Here is a 6000-nt window from a genome sequence, read left to right on the forward strand (position 1 = left end):
TTGCAGAGATCACAGTCCTGCAAGGCAGGAGTCTCTCTCGGTTTACAAATGTCCTTGAGATTTACAACAAAGAAGTTACCTTATCAATAGCCCAATTTCCAAAGACACATAACTCAGTTCCTCAAGCCCTAACGTCACCCTCCCCTCCATAAAAAACCGAAGGAGACTGAGGTAGAAGGAAAAGTAAATAAAGTTAAATTTCTTTCAAAACCTAAATCTCACTAACAAGGACTTTTTCTTTTTTTTTAAGATTTTATTTATTTATTTGACAGACAGAGATCACAAGTAGGCAGAGAGGCAAGCAGAGAGAGAGGAGGAAGCAGGCTCCCTGCTGAGCAGAGAGCCCGATGCGGGACTCGATCCCAGGACCCTGGGATCATGACCTGAGTCGAAGGCAGCGGCCCAACCCACTGAGCCACCCAGGCGCCCCCTAACAAGGACTTTTGATAGCAGGAATGTAACATTCCACCGGGAGACTCCCAATTGTCTTTATGTTAGTGCCTCATTAGAGGGAAAGTGGCCTTGGCTTGATAGTAACCAGGCCTTCAAGATCCTGATAGTATTCTTTGCCCCAATAGCCCTTCTGAACACCCCTTTGTCCTCACCTACCCAACTCCTGTGTATATAATCAGCCACTCCTCACAGGCCCTGGGCAGCCGCATCTCTGCCTGCCCACGGATCCTGTCCCCGTGCTCTAATAAACCACCTTTTTGCACCAGAGACGTCTTAAGAATTCTTTCTTTAGCCGTCAGCACCGAACCTCACCCCACTGAACCTCACCTAGGATCGAGAACTTCATCAGAACCGGGACTGTCGAAACAGAGTAGCAGTGTAGATGCTGAAGGTGAATGCTTTCTGTATATTCAACTTTTCAATAAATGTTTCTTTCCTACCTAAGTACCCATCTGGTATGAAAACTAACACTGTGTGTATTACAAATGACTTGAAGTGGCCTTAAGCCACTCCCTGTTTTGCAAATGACTTGGGGTGGCTCACAATGCCAGTGCACTAAAAAAAACTATATTAGAATAGAACTAGGGAGGGCACTTGGGGGGCTCAGTCCTTTAAGAGTCTGCCTTAGGCTCAGGTCAAGATCCCAGAGTACTGGGATCTAGTCCCCCACCGACCCCCTGCTCATTCCGGAGCCTGCTTCTCCCTTTGTCTCTGTCCCTCCTCCCGCTTTTCTCTCTCTCTGTCAAATAAATAAATAAAATCCTTTAAAAAAAGAATAGAAATAAGGAAACACAAACTACAAAATTTCTATATAAACTACATAGACTATTAAAAGGAGTCCTTAAAAGTAGAGTGTCCATTAAGAAAAATAATGCGAATAAAAACCTGTGAGATATCTACACTATTTTATAAATGTGAAACTTCGCTTCAGGGGCAGAGCTTCCTAGCATTCAAAGAGAAGGGGAAGCTAATCAGGTATATTGTTCTTATCACAAAAGAGGAAACATTCATCTTCTTAGGAAGGAGAAAATGATCTTCAGAGCACCAAAATGGAATAGAAATCTTTTATAGAGTGAACAATACTCCAAATAAGATTGGAGCCCATAATTTCATGTTGAAGACCTTTTGTGCTAAGAGGGCCCAAACACAACATGACCCTCTTGTTTCCAGCACCAGCTGAGCCACTTGGTTTTTAGTACAGTTTTTCATGCTCATGTCGGAATCTGGTCCAGGAAAAAGCTATCAAGAGAACAAGGCCTACATGACCATCCCTAACTGTTCAAAGGCATCAACCAGCCTTTGTCTTCCACCAGCCTGGGTAGAATAGAGCTGATCTCATAATTTAATCAAGTTAATTCCTTTCTCCTCTGTGCTCTTTCTGTAGGATTTTGCCTCTTTCCTGATCCACCAGTTATATGTGGAGACCAAACACAGAGAATGGAGAGCTTCAGGAAGAACTTCGCTCAGTTGATCCAGTGTCTGAAGTCCTAGGATTAGATGTTGTCTTTTCAGTTCAGTGCTGGCCTTTTTCTATTAACTATATTAAATCGTTAAGTGCCTGTAAGAGCACAGAAGTCACTGACTGATACCTTAGTGGGAATGTGTTTATAAAATGGGACTAATAATCTACTAATGACTTAGGGAGGAAAGAGGCTGTGGAACTGGACAAGGATAAAGGGAAGGAGTAAGGTAGACAAAATGGGGAAACCTTGAACCTCACATAGAAGGTCTGTTACTGACCTCCAGTTCATTGTATTCTAAAGCCCAGTAACTTCCTAAGGGCTGGTCTATGGCCCAAGGAAACAAAGGGATCCCTACAGTGTCTTATTAGACCAAAAACATTTTAGCAGATAGTAGAAAATTAGGCAACCAATAGACGTTAATAATTTCTTGAGCACATTGATTTGGGGGAAAAACCTGAATCCAAAGAAATGAATATATTTAATTGCTTGTTAATTCCATATTTAATGGGAGAAGATCATAGTGCAGGCCCAATGTTTAAGTTGTTTCACAAATAAGGTGTGCTTTTGAATTACTGATGACTCACCAGTCAGCCACTTACCCCTTCTAGTTTCCTCCTAATAACCTACTAACATATGAGATGCTGAATTCCTCAATACTTCCTGGTCAGGTTATGGGGCTCTCCCGTCCCTGCAGAAGACAGAGACCAAAAGAAAGCAACATGGATTTTGAGCACTGTGGCATTATTGCGACATATCATTGTTCTGTGCCCAAGAAGAGCTGACCTTCGGTGATGGCAGAGTTGAGGAAGGCTTGCTCCTCGAGTATAATTCTGCTAAGAAATCTCACACACACTCACCTGTGAAGTTGGAAAAAGGTATTAACCTGAGCATACAAAAGCAGCTAAATAAATGTGTTTTGGTCCATCTGGTCTACTTTACATCTCTTCCCTGGTAATCCTGACCACAGAGCTTCCTTGACTAGGCAGGGCCTGGCATCCTGTAGATGCCCAAGAGAGCAAGGAGGAAAACCAGAGGCTGCAGGAGCATGTTAAGACCTGCCATGTCATCTGTTTGTTTCTGTTGGTTTCCTGAACAGCCCGACCGCTTGGTTTCCCAGCAAAAGAGAAGAGTTACAGGAATAAACAGCAACAAACCGGAGACCCTGAAGAAAGGAACTGGCAAACAGAATCATGGTATTAGAACTCATTTCCTAAATTTCATCTCATCTTATCACTGGGTGGAGGTGCTATCTCAGTGAGGTCAACAGGTGAAACCCAAGAGGATTCTGGACGACAGTGTATATCCATCGGAGATGCTAGGCATTCTGTGCCTTTGGTCTCAGAGAAGATCTTGTTGCGGAAAATCTGAAGTGACCGAGGAAACTCAAGCGGCACCCAGGAGAGCAGGGAAAACTTAGCTTTATTATCACCAGCGGACTCAGCGGGATCCCTTCCCAAAGGCTGAGCACCCGACAGGGTTAGGAGTGAGTTTTTATAGTTATGGGTGATGGGGGATGCTAACGGGAAGTTTTCAGGGTCTCCCAAGGCCAAATGGCCCCTTCCTGTGGCAGTATAATCTATGCGGAGGGGTCTCAGGAGAGTGCTAAATCACCCCAGGGGACCGTTTCTTTTTCTTTTCTTATTCAAACAGATAGGCTTCTGGTCTTTTTCTTTTGTCTCAGCAGGAGCGATGACTTGTTAACTTATCCTAACCAAAGGGGACGGCTATTGGGTCTTTTCTTGGCCTTAGCAGGAGCAAAGGGGAGCCAGGGATGGAAAGGGGCGGGAGCCAGCAGCCATCTCTGTCCCTCTGTCTGCCTCAATCTAATCCGGGGCTGCAGACACAGTTGGTCACCTTGAATGATATAGTGACTCAAGAGAGAGACAGGCCCTGAGCTGTTTCAGGTGTTTCATTCCATATTATGAAATGATTCAGTGCAGTAAGAAGTATCTGAGGGGTGCCTGGGTGGTTCAGTTGGTTGAACATCCGATTCTTGATTTCGGCTCAGGTCAGGATCTCGGGATCAGGAGATCGAGCCCCACATCAGGCTCTGTGCTCAGTGCCAAGTCTGCTTGTCCCTCTCCTTCTGCTCTTCCCCCCTCCCGCTCCTGCTCACATTCACTCTCTCTGTCTCAAATATGTAATTAAATAGATAAAAATCTTTAAAAAAAAAAAAATTTAGGGACCCCCTGAGTGGCTCAGTCGGTTAAGTGTCTGTCTTTAGCTCAAGGGTCCCTGAAATTAAGCCCTGCATTGGGCTCCCTGTTCCTCAGAGAGCCTGCTTCTCCATCTCCCTCTGCTCCTCCCTCCACCTGTGCTTGCTCTCTCTCTGGTGCTCCCTCTCAAATCAATAAATAAAATCTTAAAAAATATATTTCAGGTATGGGGCGCCCGGGTAGCTCAGTCTGTTAAGCTCCTGATTTTGGTTCAGGTCATGATCTCAGTGTTATGAAGTCAGGTCCCGCATTGGGCTCCACACTGGGTGTGGAGTCTGCTTAAGAGTCTCTCTCCCTTTCCCTCTGCCCCTTCCCCCACTCATTCTTACTCCCTCTTTCTCTAAAAGAGAGAGAGAGAGAAAGAAAGAAAGACAGAGAGAGAGAGAGGAAGAAAGAGGAAAGGAAAGGAAAATATTTCAGGTATATATTTTTTTAAACCCTAAAAGGAACAGTAGAAAGAAGAAGAATTGAATATAAAATGTAAATTATAGCAAGAAAGTTTTCTTAACTAATATGATAAGAATTTATCATAATAGATTTAGGTGTTTTTTTTTTTAAAGATTTTATTTATTTATTTGACAGAGAGAGACACAGCCAGAGAAGGAAGACACCAGAAGGAGTGGGAGAGGAAGAAGCAGGTTCCCTGTGGAGAAGGGAGTCCAATGCGGGGCTCAATCCCAGGACCCTGGGATCATGACCTGAGCTGAAGGCAGACGCTTAATGACTGAGCCACCCAGGCACCGCAAGATATAGTCTTTTAACACTCAGAACTAGGACTGAAATAAAAAGAGGTGGACAGGGAATTATTGAGCTATTTGAGGATAAAGCTTAGTCGAAGGGACTTCTGAGAAATTGTTTGGGGGAGGTGGTATTTAATAATAATTGTAATGCTACTTAGCCTTAAAATAAAGTACATTCAAATAAACAGAGGGAAAATTCACAAAACTGTAGGAAAACTTTTCCCATTGGTATCAGAGACGAGTGTAACAATCTATAGACATGAACTCTGGCCTGGACAGAAAACCAGAGAAGGGATCAATGATCAAGCCCCTAGTAAAAGCTCTCATTTACTAAGCACTTACTATGTTCCAAGAACTGTTCTGAGCAGTGTCCATGTGCTTTTATACTCCCAGCAACCTGTGAGGCACTACAACGATCATTTCATTTCACAGGTGAGGAAATGGAGGTATAAGAGAGGCTAAGCAAATAATGGGCCAGGGTACCAAGCCAGCCCACCTTCAAAGTCTGTGATATATTAACCTGTACTCTGCTACTTCTCAAATACAGATGAGAAATGCAAACAGGAGTATCCAACCCATGCAAAATAACGAAAGAAAAGGCAAAAGTGACATTATGTTTTAGGTGCTAATGAGACAAGCATTCTTATCTGAACCTTACATAATTGCAGAGCCACCAAAGCCCTAGAGATTCCACCTCTCCATTTCGTCCAACAAGGAAGCTTCCAGTGCCACTAAAATCCAAGGCCTGGCAAATTTAGCAGCACCAGGCAAAATTCCAATATTGCCTTTCATCAGTCAGAGTGTAGGGTATCTGAATGCCAGAGCTAACACCGAGAAAGCGATGGACAATAAAAGCACTGATTTTTGCTGTTTTTTTTTTTTTTTTCTTCCGTCTACCTGTCTTTAAGACGAGAATTACACAGTATCAAGCATCCTCCTGTCTAAGCTGGGGGTACCTTTCTGGGGCTGCAAGGAAGGCACTGCTGCAGGCAAGGGAACACGTACCCTTGCTGCCAGGAGATGTGGGAAAATGCGCATGCGCATCAGGGCAGCCTCAGTGAAGCTTGATGTGACACAGTTTAGAAGAATCCTGCTTTTACAATGCAAGTTGTAAAACCCCAGATCCTT

The sequence above is a fragment of the Neovison vison genome, chromosome 1 (assembly GCF_020171115.1).
Source record: "Neovison vison isolate M4711 chromosome 1, ASM_NN_V1, whole genome shotgun sequence".
NCBI lineage: Eukaryota > Metazoa > Chordata > Mammalia > Carnivora > Mustelidae > Neogale > Neogale vison.